This window comes from Hirundo rustica, chromosome 8, assembly GCF_015227805.2.
Source record: "Hirundo rustica isolate bHirRus1 chromosome 8, bHirRus1.pri.v3, whole genome shotgun sequence".
Taxonomy (NCBI): Eukaryota; Metazoa; Chordata; class Aves; order Passeriformes; family Hirundinidae; genus Hirundo; species Hirundo rustica.
Genome location: NC_053457.1, coordinates 15,785,119 through 15,801,088, shown reverse-complemented (window position 1 = coordinate 15,801,088; position 15,970 = coordinate 15,785,119). Strand labels below are relative to the sequence as shown.

General features: G+C 41.1%; 1 protein-coding gene across 8 annotated transcripts in view; it reads right to left on the bottom strand.

The window, feature by feature from the left end:
• The window catches only part of USP54 (ubiquitin specific peptidase 54), a 92,229-nt gene that overhangs the window by 61,049 nt on the left and 15,210 nt on the right, over positions 1–15,970 (bottom strand). Inside the window, exon 1 of one of the 8 annotated variants that reach the window (XM_040072138.1) lies at positions 8,574–8,664. The exons of the other annotated variants lie outside the window; for them this stretch is intronic. The gene's annotated coding sequence lies outside the window, so the exon portion shown is untranslated. Of the gene's footprint in view, positions 1–8,573; positions 8,665–15,970 lie in introns of those variants that run through there. 8 annotated transcript variants of the gene reach the window in all.

Below are 15,970 nucleotides of genomic sequence, written 5' to 3'. Positions count from 1 at the left end.
CTTCATTTTACAGCAGCAGCCTGCCTGTGCAAGGCAGGGCTCCCCCCAGTGTAACGAGTGAACTGCAGAGGTTCCTGCAGACTCCGCAGTTAAAGGTCAAGGATTGTTTTCATGTCGGAGAAATTGATAACCAGGAGCAACATGTCACCATTTAACAGAAAAAATGCAAAGGACTCAAAAGATGGCTTCAGTTTTGGTCCCTCAGTTTACAGCCCTGCAGTTGCAATACAAACTTAAAAGCAGTTTTTCAAAGAACAATTATTGCAGGATACCTCCTGGAACCATCCCCTGTGGTTCAAAGCCAGTGATACAGATCACGGAAAAAAGAAGTTCGTTCAGAAAAACAGCTTCCTATCCCCAAAACCTCCCATAAGCTCAGCAGTAGCGTTACTACATGATTAGTCCCAGACACTCCTACGGTACAGCACCAGGACACGGGTGCCATCTGCATTCAGCATCAATTTGTTCTTCTAACACCTTAAGAGCACAGACAGGGAGACTTACTGTACATCCAAGACTGAAATAGCTGCAAGGAAAACTTCGGCTATGTTACAAAAAAACCCCTAAACCAATGCACACCATTGTCTTGCTGCCCCAGCACAATATAATGCTAACAGAATCAGATTGAAACATAATAATGCTTTGGATCATACAAGGAATTGAAGATACTATCCCCAATGGGACCATTTACCTCATAGAAACAAACAATGCAAAAAGGAAGCATTTGGAATACAATTAAACTGGCTTGCCTTAAGAACAATTTAGTCCTGCAGGATAGATGGCTGAGCCAAGTTTTAACTATGTCTTTCCATAATGATAGACTTCTGAAGGGACAAAAATAAGAGAACAAGAAAGGAAAAAATACAGCAAAGGCACAATACGCTAAGCAGTTTTACCTCGTGATGCTTCTACATAGCTTTTTTAAAAAGATTTAGTGTGAGCAAATTTCAAATAAAGTAATTTTCTAAAGTGCACTGACAGTGCCATAATTGTGAACAAAAAACAGTCCAATGTTCAGTAATCACGCTGGGCTCAAAACCTCCTCCACAGCTGTGCGTGGTTAAAGCAGCATGTTAACTCTGTAGCACTTTTCCCTCAAACAGCTTGTTTCAAGTAAGCCAAATCACTTAAAAAGAGTTTGCAACACCAACACAGACTTTCTCCAGGCAAAAACAATATGACAAACCTCATTTAAAGCATACAGAGTGATCAAGTCTCCCAGGTGTCTCACACTATTACTTGGATCTGCCTGTTTACTCTCAAATATCTGTAGAATTCTACCAAGAGGTAGCAAGTCCATTTGTTCAAGTGGCATTATTTCCACAACACAATGACCTGAGGTTGGTAAGCAACCTTGCAGGGAAAACACGAGTCTCTACACTCCTTTAGTCTGCCTCCCTCCAAAGGACAAAGCATTTGCCTTTCCTCCTCAGACACAAAGAGCACACACATCCCCGACTCCACTGACTTCCTTGCTGAGGTGATGCCGGCCAATGCTCACAAAAGGGCAGAAGCATCTAAATCAGAAACATCAAGAGTTTGGTGGTACTGATGTTTGCAAATTCCTATTTGCTTCAGCCTCCAGTTTCAATAATTTTAGAACTCTTTTTCAGCTTTTTGATAAAGTGCTTTGGGTGTCCACACACACTTGAGTAATGGCTAGAAATATGGATCAAATTGTGGACATTGTCATACACCTGCTTTGACATCATTCTGCACAGCCCTTCAGCATGTGCAAAGTGGAGACTAGCAGTTACCTGTCTAAACAATGACCAGTTCTTCAATACTTCAGTGCACAAAGTAAGCATGAAAATTATTTCTAAATGCTCTCTTGAGAGCAAGATCAGTTCTTCTTCCATCACACCTAAAATTAAAACTTTTTAGAATCACACAGCAGCAAAGGACAAGGAAGTGTTTTGCTATTAGAACAGATCCCTCTACATCAGACAGGGTCAGACAGTTTCAACTGCAAGCAGGGCTCCATGCCTTGAACAGAAGAAGGGGGACAGGTCCCCAGCTGAAGAACAACAGTGCTACTGCACTCACAAGAGAGCTTTGCCAAACACACCAGCTAAGAATCTGACTCACTGCCACCAAACCAAGAAACAATTTCAGAGCAATTGCCACAATTCTGCACAGAACAGGAAGAAAAGGGGGAAAAGAAACCATTTCAACTCTCCTAATATTTCATCTAAATTTGGACAGCACAGCAACCCTCAAACTGTTCTGGTCAAGCACTGCAGCCCCTAGGGCAACTGGGAGAGCAATGCTAGCAATTATACAGCCATCCACACAGTTACCTCAGACAGAAATGAGGCAGCAAAACCAGGCAAACTAAACCAAGAGACAAGCCTGAAATATCTCTCTCTCTCTTCCTTGTTTTTTTGCTTTAGTTCAGACATCAGCAATCTGAAGCCAATGTATTTGCAAATAACCCCATATATTAGAAGCATGCAAGCCAACAGCATACCTTCATGGCTGGCAAGGCAGAGATGGCCAAAAAAAAATGACAAAAGCGTGAATTTTAAAAAAGCCCGAAGAAACAAAATATAGATGACAGAGCTGAAACAACCATTCCCATAAGACTGAAAACAGATCTTTTCCAAATGTGTGCAGAGTCATATGATTGTGGCTTTCTTCTGCTTTTGTAGATCTTTTAGCTTCCTACCTAGCAAAGGCTATGCTAGCCCTTCCCTTCACCTTCATATAATTATCCACGACAGCACTCCCACTCATAGAGATGTAAATGTCAGCACACTTAGTACAGTTTAAATATTTTAAGTTTGTCTATGTGGAGAAGATTGTCAAGAATAAATGCTAGGTAGTAAAGATGGAGTTTCCTGACTGCCAACAAAGAAGCTGGTTGCAGAAGTTCCTGCCTCCCCTTTCACAAATCAGTTCTTACTATTCTCAGCTGGTGCTCTGTTCTGCAGGTGGCAACATCACAAACCGCCTCATGAAAATGTGGGTTAAAAATAACCAGAAAATAAAAGTATGAGGTGGGCTACTTTTAAAATTCCAGTTATTCAGAATACAGAGCAGTCCTGTAGTAACAGGCACAACATAGACCAGCAAACAAGATGGATACAGGAGCAGAGAAATAGTAGTGACAGCAGATTCTTTATGAGCTCTGCCACCAAAGTTGAGACACCATGTAGGAATATTCGTTGATCCACTAATTTCTAGCACAGGTAACTTGCAGTATGTTTTATGATACAGCTGTGCCAGCTGACAGCTGCTGCCGGAGTGATCTGTTACCATCACGCGCCCCTTCCGCTCCCCTTATGCTAACACTGGTAAGTTTGCAAAATGACGCATAACAGGGTGGCAAAGCAGTTGGCAAAAAGCTACTCTACCAATGGAAATTTTATTTTTTCATTAGCTTTCTCTCTCAAAAGCAGGAAAGGAGGCCGGATGAACAATGCTTCTTGACAGTGGCCTGAAGTTAGATCCTCCTACCCAGATAACAAAGCTGCCCCTCCATCTGCAGTCAGATGGCTGCACAGCAATTGGGAACGCAGGCTGAAGGTGCAGTTACATTTAACTGAGGGAAACAGCAGACTGTGTCAGTCTGTATTTTCCCTAGCCTCACACTCCCACTGCTTCCAGGCACTGCACTGAGCTGTGAGCCACTTGCAGGAGCCACTTGAACCAGGAGCTGAACAGGGAGAGAGCAAGAGCACCCAGTCAAGACCCAGCCACTTGCCCTGCCCAGTCCTTAAGCAGCCACAGTGGAGGTGCACTCCAAGAAAGATGAGTTCAAAACAACTGATGCAAATTAAACCCCCTGGTTAATATTTTCTAGCCTCTTTCTTTTAAATAAGTACATTCTTCTAGGACATTATAGTTTTTAACTTGGAGACTGCATCCCGTGGACTTTTTAAGAAGTCTGGAAACAGACCTTTGCCTCTCCACTGAAAATCTCTTGAGGTCAAAAAGTTAATTCTGTGGGTAGAAAGCAGTGACCATCTCAACAATTTCTTTTTTGGGGTCGGAGGAGGGTGAAAAAGGTGAGTTAAGAAAGAGAAACTCATGTTCCCACATCAGCAGTGCAATTTTCAAAAGGATGGAAAAAAGCCAATAAAAAAATAATCTAACAACAGTCTGACAAAGTTTAGGGCAATGTGTTCAAACATATTGGGCAAATACATATGCTGCACTCAGCTGACCTTTTCCACACGGCAAGACAACTGTTTAAATAAGGTCTGGGGAGTGGGGAGGCACAGCAAAATCTTGCTTTTATTTCATCCGCATATCCTTAGAAACAAATGGACTCATATTAAAAAAAAAAAAAAAAAATCCACTCTGTATTCTGTTACCATCCAAGTTACTTTTTTCATTAAAGTCAGGTAACCCAGAGCTACTCAAATAGCTTATAAATTACAAGATGAGCAAAAATCTTTTTTGCCTTTTCTCATATAAAAGAATAACCAAACCAAGAGCATGGTACTGTTTTGTTAGTTAACAAAAGAGAATCAAATATTTTTCAAGACTACTCAGGCATTGACTAACAGGAGGACAGAGTTTTTACACTTCCACTTTCCTTCAGCCTCCCAACTGCTCATTCTCATCCTTGTGCAACCCTTCAACATGGCAACACAACCCGGGTCAGGGTCAACAGCAGCCAGGTGGAAAGACAGGCCAGGGTAGTTTGAAGTCAGATCTGTTCCTCAATGTTCCCTACATAGCCTCCACAAGCATTTTCTGTGTGGAGTAACTTGGGGTGCTAGTACCGGGTAACTTAGTTTAGACTACATCTGTTCAAATAAAATCTAAACTAGCTTTAAAAACACGCTTGGGAGCAACGAACTGGAAACAATTCCTTCATAGGTGAAGTCCAGTCCTTGCTATCAAGAGTGCTGTTGTCACAATTGCATTTCAAACCTTATATTTGACAAACAAACCTGGCTCATTTATAATTTTAAGAGTAAAAAGTTGGTATATACACCCAATATTTTCCACTTAATTGATAAAAGCTATTTTATTTCTTATGTATATGTCTATGAAGCAGAGCGCTCCTCATCGAAACCAGTCTTTCTTTTAGCAGATGATTCAAGCAAACAAAAAATAAATACTGTGAGAAAAACAAAGTACTAATACCCTGAGCACATTACTATGAGGATATCCTGCTAGCAATTTGACTTTCTACATCTAGGAACTCTTAAGAGTGACTCATACTCGTTTTACCTGTAGCACTGGGAAATCTCAGACTACAAAAGCCAGGGTGTAAAAGTTACCAAAGACAAGCAAGAATCTAAATACCACTCCTTACCACAGAGGTAACACCACAAATACCACAAATAACTGCACTTCTTGTTTCTACTACTCTCCTAAAACCACCACAAAAACAAGAAAAGCAATTCTATTGCATACTTACTCCCAGTGACTGCCAAACACAGTGCACTGCATTTAATCCATCCTGATTTTTGCAACTTCCACCTCAGTAAGTGGACCCAAGCCAAAAAAATATTTTATAAATATCCTATCAAAAAGAGAAGGCAAAAGGTCTTCCTGACTGCAAGTAACACACCAGGTTATAGATGCCTGGTAATCAAGCAAAGCACTAAATTAAATTTCTTGGTCAAGGCATGAGCACATTCTTTGAGTGACTGTGATGCCATGCTGTGTCCAAAGCCAAAGACAAGCTTCCCGTCACCTCTGCAGATGGGAAACACACACACAGAGGCATGGTACAAAATCATTTTCCTGTAGAAAACAGAATTTTCTGTGGTTTAAATATGATCTCAGGTTACTGAGGAATTAATTTATAGTTTGATTAAGTTAGGAATCAGGAAACAACTTTTCCTACATAAAGCACACACAAGGCACAGAACCAGCATAACTGGAGCGATAAACCTGTATCCACTTTTCCTATACTCACCAAGAACTTACATAATTTTGTGACTCTAAATTACAGCACACAACCTGTAAACCTTGAATCTTAGCAATGCTATGGTCCTCAACAAAAGGTTTGCAAGAAGTCTTGAGAAAGTAAATTGTGCAAGTTCCTTTCACCCGCCTGCATCAAATAAAACCAGTGCTTTTCAGCCTCTTATCTGACATAAAAAGGAGACGACAGGTTGAAGGTGTAAGATTCACTTTGGAAACTAACTCCACATCATTGCGAAACCCAAATGAAAGTAAGCTTGGCTGTATTACTTTACTTTTGTATCACTTAATTTAACAGAAAAAAAACAAGATCATAAAGCCATTGTAATAGGGGAGGTAATGGGACTCATAAAATATTCTCTTACACAATTTCACATCCAGCATTAATTATTTTCTGCTCTGTTTTATTTTTGTCCTATGACTGAACCTTGGCAGACTGATATGCAGCCAGGATGCACATATAGCATGGAGCTCCCAAGAGCATTTAAATCCATGCCACAATACTGAAGAACTGAAGACAAAAGTCAGTGCCACACGTTATTCCAGGAATCCTTCCAAACACTATGGGAAAATTAGTATTTTAAAACAAACTTTAATTTGCAATTCATTAAACTAAGTTCTCTATGAAAATGCACCATTAGAAAGAAGAAGGGAAGTAACTGCAATTCTTGAATCAGCTTTCTTTAACCTTGAAATATTTTCTATAATTTCATTAGAACAGCCATTATTTCTTAAAATTTCATGCAGCTACAAAAGCTTTTGCACATGCTTACAACTCAGCTGTTGACTTTTTCAACAGTATACACAATCACATCTTATGATGGCTGTTGCTTATTTCACAGCCGGTGAAATTAAACTGGTTTAAGAGGCTAAATATGAACAAGAAAGGTAAGAAACAGGCGATGACATCCAGAGGAAACAGTAAGCCACTTGCCGAAAATCTATGGAAAGTCGCATCTGTCACAGTAATAGGTGCTGTAATGAAAAAATGTACTTAAAAGTTCAAGAGATTTTCAGGTAGAAAAGTAATTGACCAGATTTCACCCTGTGGACTAATCCTGCTATGCCCTGGATTACCTACTTGTGTTCACCTCAGCCTGGTGTCCTAACATTGGACTACACTAGACCACTACACTACAAATCTGCTTCTGACAGAACACCCATACCCTGCATAAATGTGGGAGAAAAAAAGAAAAAGGAGTAGTAAACACTACCATAATGCGACATTCACCCAGTTTCCTCCCCCTGAGGTGTGAGGCACACATGAAGAACAAGTATACATTAATACACCTAAAGACTCCACTGGTCTTCAAGCATGCTAGATTAACATACTTCATCCCTTTAAAAAGCCCACTGTTAACATGTCATCTGGGATGATGCATTCTCCAGGACAAAGGCCAGTGGGGCTGATCTGTCTATGCAGGATGGCCTCTACAAAGAGCAATACAGAATACCAAGTAGTATATGAACATCAGTAGCTAAATTTAGAGAGCAAAAACATCACCCATTGCATACTGATTAGACTGAAATGCCGTCAAGGCAATAGGAAAAAGAAACCTGCAGAATGACGGATTCAGAGGTGTGCATTGAAAACCAAAAATAGCACATCTCGTAACACAGATGCACATTCATAGAAGTATTTCTGTTTATCTAAACAAAGACTTACTCCAACACCCTGCTCTGCAGATTAGAAGAGACCAAATGTACTTTGGAATCTAATGCAAAAAAATTAGATGTGGTAGAGATGGGCATTTCCAAATCAGGACTTCAAAGAGAAGTCTTAGCCTACATTTTTAGCATAAGAATGCCCAAGAGACTTTTCTCTAGTCTAAAGAACCAGGCCTGCTAAAGCTATGTTTTACTTGGTCACATCCTTCTGCTACCCAGAAAATTACAGAGGTCCTCCTGCCAACTTTATCTTCACATGATGATTCCCTCGAGCGGGGAATTTTTTTCTTTATTTCTGCCAATTTTAACTTATCTGGTGAAAAGTGAACGTATTAGCCAGAAATTAGAACTACAAATATAGAAGTCTATTTATCATGAAGATTAAATGAATATTCAAAGAAAGGTCTCAATGTTTCTCCATGCCTTATAAAGAAATAAAATCCCAACCAAGCAACAAAAAGCACAAAACCAAAAGCCCCAACCAAAGCCACAAACAATCCTTTGCCTTTCTTCTCCAGAACAAGCAAACACAATTCCTCTGCATACAAATATTTAGACGGTGTAAATTCCACACGGGCTTACACATTGCCACCGAACTGGCAAAGGGTCTAGCTTCCTTTCCGCACAGGTGTGATACAATCTTTCATCGGCAAGGGAGGAAGAGCAGCTCTAAGACATCTGGCATCCCTCCTCTAGTCCAAACCCGAGCGTTTGGAATCGCCTTGATTTACTCAAGTACGAAGAGTTAAATTTCGCGCAGCGCTGCCCATCAAGGACAGTAGGTACACAGCACAATTCACCACCACGGAAAACAGAATCCACTACGGCAGTATCTGGCGTTCACTCACTGTCTAAGCAACAGCTTAAACAAGCAAGCACAAATGCAACACACAACACGATGGATGGCTGTATCACCACAAAAACGAGACAACAATTAAGTTCGCAAATAATTAAACGCCCTGCACACGGCACATTTTCCCCAGCCTGCTGAAGGAGAAAACCTTTGGCGCGCTTACACGGCAGGCAGCCCCACACAAAACAAGCCGACACCTGCTGCAGCGGCCCCGCACGGATTCGCCTTCCCGCCGCCGGCCCGGCTCCCGCCGCCAGCCCGCGCGGCCCCGCGCGCTCTCCGCCGCCCCGCGCACGTGCGCAGCCGCCGCCGCCCCGTCCCGCGGCGCGGGCAGCGCGAGCGGGAGCGCGGCCCCGCCCCATGACGTCATCCTCCGGCCGCGCACCTGATCCCCGCCAGGTCGCGCCTTAAAGGGGCCGGCGCGGCCGCGGCCCCCCGCGGGGAAGGGCGGCAGCGGCGAGGGCCGCGCTCGGGGAACGCCCGCCTTCCCCCGCAGGGCCGCCCCACGCCTCCCTGCGCCTCTCGGCACCGCCGAGAGAGCCTGCGGCCGCGCCCTGCCCTCGGACCCCCGAGCCCTCCTTCTCGGAAAGAACTGTCCCAGGGTGCCGATTATGTAAATAATTTGGGCAAGCAAACCGCTCACCCGGTGGATTTTACCAACACGCTTCAAATCCTTTCCCATTCTTCCCACAGCTCTTTTTAAAAGGCAGCCGGGCCCACAGCAGGATGTGCCTCTGATTGTTCCCATTTCAGAACCAAACGACTACCGTTTTTAAGAACTTCGAGGCCACAGCTTTCCCCCTTTTACCCCAGAACCGCAATGCCAGTCTGCCCATTGGTAAAGGACAGCTTGACCGTTCTCAGTGCCGTGTTCAGAACCGGATACTGAACAAGAACTGCTGTATTTCCACCTGAAGAAACCAGCCAATGTAACACGGCACAAAACTGATAACCACCTAGTTTGTATCAACAAACAAGACACACTCAAAATGTAACTGGGGCAAATCAAACTTATCACTGTCCTCTTCCCTAATCAGAATCAATTGTCCTCTTACCCTGCTCAGTGATCCTCTCTACTAAGGAAATGTGCTGGAGGACAAGAGACCTTTAAATCAGTATCTGCATCACTTCAACTCAAGACAGGCAAATAACATGAAATGGGGAAGAAAGGATAACGAAATGGAAGATACAAATACTAAAAAGTTCCTATACAAAAAGCAAATTTGAACAGAAACATGGCAGTTTCTGTACTGTCATCCTTATTTCTATCTACCCACATCTATTTATATCCTATTTATATCTAATTGATACAGAATAATACTATTCTTACATAGCCAGATATGAAAATACACCACTCTCACCTAAACCTCAAGAAGGCTGCTGGGAATTCTCAAGCTGCAGGCACTTTTTAAATTCTCTCACTACTGTTATCAGCCATCAGTCTAGACAGACTACCAGGATTAACCATGATGTCTTCCACCTTCCAGGGCAACTTCATGCAAATGAATTCATCTCTGTCTGCACCAATTCCTCATCTGTAATGGACAAATGACACTTACTATCCTAATTCTCATGCATGCTCACAGGGATAGTTCCTCCTTTTAGAAATCAAAGATGAAGTAATAATATAGCACAGTGTTACTCATGGTCCTACTAGTATCATAAAGCTCTTACTTAACCTTCTACAGCTGTTTCCAAATAATTATTTGATTCTGCAAAAGTTCCCCTTTTTCTTTGTTTCTATGCATGGGTTCCACCATCAATTATACCAGCATTCATCTGAAACAGTGTTGGCCACTGGAAGCGCAGCATTCAGAAAAGAGGAGAGACAGAATTCTGCTGTGCATATGGGAACAGGCTGAATCGTACTTTAACACAATAACCTCATGCATAAGTTTTTGCTTCTTGCTTTGTTAATAAGGAGAGACCATAAATATACATGTAGTCAGATACTTCAATTCCATTCAACTCTTGTTTTCCCTTACAGAGATTATGGCATCCCCCCTCCCATGACACTTGTAGGCACCCAGATGTCCGAAAACATTCTCTTTATGTTTAGACTCCTTTTCTTCCCCCCCTCATTTCCCTCCGTACTTATAAAATCTGTGTTTCTGCTTTAGTGAGCTTAGTTGCCTAAGATTACTCTACTAAATAATCCCGACTATTTTCCAGAAAATGATGAATGCGATACGGCATGTTTTCTACAATAGAATTTCACTTTCATACTTATCTAAGATTGCATGTGGACAGAAGTTATACAATCTTATTTCATGTAGGTACTTAAAAACAACAAAAAAAAGAAAATGCTTAATGCTTCTAGAACTAAGGCACCTCATCCCCTCAGGTCCCTAAGCCATTATTTAAACATGAAAATTTTTTACTTTTTTATTTTTCATTCTAAGAGGAGGAAGTGTGTGGAACAATCATAACAGTTATGTTACACTATAATTAAAAAACTCCACTTATTCTCAAAAGCTAGGTTGCCAGTTCATTAGTGCTAGTTTCACTTCAGCACCTTATTTGCTAAAACTTTAGTGGCAAACAAATAGTGGGGTTTTATTTTAAAGTATATTCAGAACAGACAATCTTAATTATGATAACAATAAATGCAAAATTTAATTACACTCTAATATACTTTCCCCTAAATAAAAGTAATTTAAATCAGTTTAAAACGTCATACAAAAAAAAAAAAAAATTCCTTTGTTTGTTTGTTACCATCCTGTTTGGTGTCTTTTTGACCAGAGCTCCCACCCTTAGAGAGACGTCTGTGCAACTTCAGTTGGAGCCTGGAAATCAGCTCTTCACAGCTGACAGATCGACTATTGTCTGTGACATGTTTGCAGTGCTATTGCTTATCCAGACTATTGTGTTGCCTTCCTGTTGCCTTCCCCTAGAACTATTAAATTAAACCAACATATTTACACATATTACCAGCCAACACAGCTACCCCACTAACAGTGTTGAATAAGCAACACTTAATAAGTAAAATTACAGCTCAGTTCTATCCTGCACAGTGAAATCACAACAAAATCACTTCTGAACTTAATATTTTATGTATGGAACACTGGATTTTAATCCACATTTCAGTAGCTTAAATAAATTCAGTGTACTTTTAGTCCTCTAAATAAATTAATGTCACTTAGCTGCTAAGTAGCACTTAGCTACTGAGTTTCTAATGTAACATTAACTTCATTTACTTCTGGTGCAACAAGATAATTCAAACTCCACTTTACAGTGAAAGGGGCTGCAGCCTTCTCACTAAATTTCAAGTTTGGATTGTAATTCTGCTAGAAGAGTCCTAATAACACCACATGTTATGCTTATAAATAAAGCTTCTATTATGCTTTTGAATGTTATTCTACAAAGAAACAGACAAATACTAGGTATTATGACATCCACTAGCCTAATCCAGCATTCTGCAATGAGCAGCATTCTTCCTCTACCAAATAAAGCAAAGCAAAAGTAATTTTTGTTGGTCCAAAGTTGATTATCTTAATTAAGTCAAGCACAGAAAGTACATGATGCAGCATAAACAGTAAGACAGGTCTGTGCTTCCTCAGTAGATTTGCAAATGCAGCTAAACAAGGAACTCCAGTTCCAGAAACCCAAATGATTTAAGGCATGTACACTCCAGCTCTAAAAAAAAAAGGAATGAGTTTTCTGCTCTACCTATGGCTTTCAAAAACACTAAGTAAGATACAACATGAAATTATCCATTGATGAGCAGCCAGTTGCTGCCATAAGCTCCAATCCAACCATGCAAGGGAAAAGCAGCTCTAGTGTCCTAACCTCGGGCACTGGCACAAGCTCAGCTCCCAGCTCAGCAGCATCACAGCACTCCCAAACCCCAGGCCTTCTTAAGTACATCATTTGAATCACACCAAATGCTGGTTGGCCTCCTACACTCAGTACTTAGAGCTGGTTGATGAGGCTGCAACATCCTGCAAGTTCTGTACTACAGCATCTCTTTATTACACATTCCTCCTACATAGCACTCTTACCCTCCAGTTCCAGTGGCAGATGCTATTGGCATTCTCTCTAAGAATTAGTATTTGGGGCATATTTTTCAAAGATTATTTTATCACTGAGTATTCACAGACAATAACTGTCTTACTTTGCATTCCACTGCAGTAAGGATCCTCTTATTTATTCCTAGTATATATATCACCTGCTAGATTCATACAGCTAACTGGACATTTTCTACTTTAAAGCAAGAGTTTCTGGCTATGGTGGTTAAAAATAATACCATTAAAATATGGCCAGAGCTTGAAAAAGCACCAACCTGTGAGATTTCCACATAGATTTGTCTGGAAATTTGAAAGCTAATTATCAATATTTAAATAATCAATGTCAACGGTAACTTTTCTTGCAGATAATATGAACGCAAACATCCATCTAGGAAAGCAAGGTACGTGATACAGGAAAAATAACAGAATTTACAACATTTAGCTCAAACTCTCTATGTGATGGAGAAGCAAAATAGTAGTAGCCGAGGAGAGAAGAGTTCAAATGAACTCCTCAAAACCAAAGCAAATATTTTCAAGTCACCCCAATTCTTTCTGTAATATGCAAAAACTTCCACTCTTAAAAGCTCCAGAGTGTCTCCCTGCAGGATGCTAGACTCTTAATGCTTCCATATCAGACATCTGCCCTGTGTTTAAAGACTGCCCATGGGAGAAAAGAAGGGAAATATTAGGCAAAAACATAAATTGAAAGCAGCTCTTAATAAGTTATTAGAGAGAAGGAAGACTGAAATGATGGAATTTCCTTCACATTTACTTAAACAAAAAAGCTCCATTAAAAAGTGCTTGGAGCAGTGACAAATTCCATTCTCAGGCGCAAAATTCAGGTTTGGCTGGCTACACTGTACACAGGCTGTTGGCTTTGACTCACAAAATCTCTCCAAGCAAACAGAAACTAAAAATGCTAAGTAAGGTAATTTCCAACTGCAGTGATTAAAGACACCTATTCTAGGGTATTACAATGCAAATAGAGACTCGAAGTATACTAACAACGTATGTTACACCCCCAGGTAACTGAAGTTGTATTCATTTCTTAGTGGAGAAATAGACAATGGAAACTGGGCAAGTTTTTATAAACAAAACAATTACCAACAGTACATTCCTTGTTTTCATATGCTAATAATATATCCAGTACCCAGAGTGCTGGAGAAACAACTGAAGTCATTATGAGAATGAGAAAGAAATAAAAGCTAACTACTGACAGGCTTGTTAAGGGCCCCCGAAAAGGATAAAAAGAGATGAAAACCTTGCGTGGTACAACTCTTACTTGCATAGTGAGATATCAGCATAAAAAAGATGAGGCTACTGAGTTAGAGGTTGTTAGAACTCAAAGGACTGGCAGTACGGAGACTGACTACATCACCATTTTATCAAGTGGATACTGTCTCAAGGTAAATTGTCTCCATGTACAAAATGTTCATTTTTTTTACTCAGTAACAATCCGAAAAGTCTATATGTACTGTTCATCAATCCTAAAATAATATTGTTGTTCAAAAAAGAGCTAAATAAAATTCTTTACAAAAAAGAACAGTCAGCTATCTCAGCAACTGGTCCTTTGTTCATGATGAGACCTAATCTACATTTTCTGCAGCATTTTAAAATCACACATCTTTCCCTTTTTCTCATGGACGGGCTTTATACCAAACAACTTCCTACCCTCTTGACATTGCCTACCACATACACACAAAGTTATGCCTTCTGGTTCTCTTTTTGGCACTTGCACACTCACTCTTCTCCCCAGTTCAAATTATTTCAGTTGACTTGAGGTCAATTAGGCCTCATTTTCTAGACCTCAAATTATTTGATTACTCTTCTCCCAAACTCTGCTCAGGTGAGCTCTATTTCCTTAGGGCATTTGCCCTAGTGAGATGAAACACCTCAACAGAGGACTTACTCATGGATTAAAAAAAAAAATATCGTTCTGTATCTTTTATCCCTCCTGGTATAACATTTGCCCTTCTACATCAGGAATTCTGGAGGATTATCATCTAATTACTTGTTCCCTACAGTCTAATTGTGTATTCATGATTTCTGTTAAGTGTAGAACTTCAATCTGTTGCTATTTATCTCCTAAGATTTTCTTAATTTACTCAAAATAATTTTGTGCTCATAAACTTGTGTCCTATATATATACAGTCCGTCCAAGTTCTAGGGGCATTTTTAGTGAATCAATTTGGTAAGCACACTCTCTGTTCTGTCATCAAGGTCATTAACAAGAAGATTGAAATGAAGCAGAATGAACACAGACCCAACAGACCGTGGCAGATCCACATTCAATACAACTATTTCATTCTGACAGACGATCATTAGTAACCACCTACTAGGCACAGTCATCCACCAAGTCTTGCTCCTACTCTACTAGTTTGTTTCAGGTCACATTTCTTCCCTTGTTTGCAATATTACGGAAAGAAACACCGCCAAAGAACTCACTAACTTGAAAAATACTAACCATCACACTTTTCTTGTCAATTTGCTGGCCTCATTGTCATGTTAGAGAAGAAAATTAGACTGGCATGACTATTTACTCTTCCTAAATTCACGGTGCTTGTGCCTCATGCTCCTGTTGTCTCCCCGAGGCTTACACTTCCTGCAAGAATTTGTTCAAAATGTGGAAGATGGGAGACAAGAAACTAGAGACCTTTCCTCTCTTTACCCACCCTCTCTACATTTTCAAGTGTTCCAGCATCTCAAAGGGTAGCTGGTTAGCTGAGATAGCTTCCATCATTTTTTTTCCCCCCCTCAGGCAGTCAAAGGATGCATGTCGTCAGGATCCAACCTAATAAACAACCTATCCCAGTAGCTTTTGCATACTAAAAAGTATGTGTCTTTCCTCCTTGTGCAAACTGCTGCTCACGTATACTCTTCTGCTAATGCTTGAGGATATTTTCATAGTTCTTACGCCTGGTCCATCTTACAAGACTGTGCTGCCCATTGCAGAGCCCTGGCTCTCTGGCTGCTAGGAGCTCATCGGGCAGCGGTGCCAGGGCTGCCCCAGGCTGTGCAGCCCCACGGAAGCCAGGACATGGCCCTGCAGAGGGAAGGGGCACTTCCCGCTGCGGTGGCCATCTCTAGTGCAATGCCAACACAGGAGAGCTGCACTAGGCAGGAACAGAAGCGGAGCTCTGCAATCCGCTTCACACCGGCAAGGGGAGAGCGATTACCAGATCGTTCGCAGCATATTAGCGTCGCTTGGCGTCAATTAGGAAATCTGTCTCCGCACCCAGCCGGGCAGATGGAGCTGGGTTGGACGGGGCACACACACACGGTACTTCGTTCACAAAATTCATGCATATACACTGAACAAGGGATTGCAGATAAAAACCAGGATTAAGCCTGACACAAATGATCCTGCAGATACGACGGCTCTCACAATATCGACAGCACAGCACACAAACCCAGCAACCCTTCCGTGCATTCCTACATTGGTGCACCGCTACTTCTAAAGCGTTAGTAACTTGCTGTCCTTGCCCAAAATGAAACTGCATAATAATACCCTTATTATAGTACACGTGTATGTGGCAGTTTAAGATGTAAATGT